Source organism: Orycteropus afer, unplaced genomic scaffold, assembly GCF_000298275.1.
Source record: "Orycteropus afer afer isolate SDZICR_OR568_19922 unplaced genomic scaffold, OryAfe1.0 scaffold00007, whole genome shotgun sequence".
In the NCBI taxonomy this organism is placed as follows: domain Eukaryota; kingdom Metazoa; phylum Chordata; class Mammalia; order Tubulidentata; family Orycteropodidae; genus Orycteropus; species Orycteropus afer.
Window position 1 is genome coordinate 23,255,737 of NW_006921594.1, and position 1,156 is coordinate 23,256,892.

The window sequence follows — 1,156 nt, forward strand, 5'->3', positions numbered from 1 at the left end:
ACTCATAGTGACCCCTCCTTGGGTTTCTGAGATGGTATCACTATAGAAGTAGATTGCCCAACCTTCCTTCTGGAGTGTGGCTGGTGGGTTTGAACCGCCAGCCTTCTGGTTAACAGTCAAGTGCCTTAGGCGCTATGACACCAGAGCTCCCTTTACAGGAGTAGGTGTAACATAAAAATCAATGTAAATGTGAGTTTAGAGGTGGACAAAACAACAATCAGTTCCTTCTGAAGGTGGTAGCACATTTATTTATGTTGATATTTTATGCATTGGGCTATATTTTTCTAAAGAAAATACCATTCAATTTTTTCATTCATTGGTTTTATAAACCTTAAATATAGTTAATTGAAAATATAATATTATTTTGAAATTGAGGAGTAAACTTTTTAAAACCCAAAAATTTCATATTGCTATAATATTTTATTATGAAAAATACATCTATTAATTTGCTAATAATTCAGTGTTAGCCACAAATCCCTACAGAGTTTAGAGACATTGAAAGCTTTATTAGTATTATAGAAAAATCTTAAAATACGTCTCAAGTACAAGCACTCAACCCATAAATAGCAATAATTGGAACAGTCAGGGAGAGAAGATTACATTTCTAGATGTAACAACTTGTTCCCTGTTATGGTTTTTATATTGAGGGTTGTGAAAGCTCTGATTTATTACTGACTTACACAGTCATGACAGAACAGAGTTATTTTCCAGTAATTCCATTTCTTATTGACTCCCTGTTAATAACTTGGTCTTATACAGATTATTATTTTACTTAATTCATGAATAATTTTTATCTTCTGTAAAGGCAAAACTATTTTTTTTTTGTATTAACTGCTACATATTTATTTCCTGTATCATTCACTTGAAATTTTGTAATAATCCAAACTGGTATTTATCTCAGATCATCTATGGTTTGACCTCCCACTGACATTGTACTTTGGTGGAAAAAAGTCTGCCAGAGAATTAGAAAATCCAAAATGTAATCCTTGCTGTGCCATACTATTTGGGTATGATTAGGAAAGATACTTTTTAGATTTTGGCTGATTTATTCTTAAAATGGAAGGGATTATACTCTACAATCTCTTGTTTTTAAATCAATTTTTGTGATTTAATCCCACATTTTCATTTCAATTAGGGTAAAATTGTATTATACTGT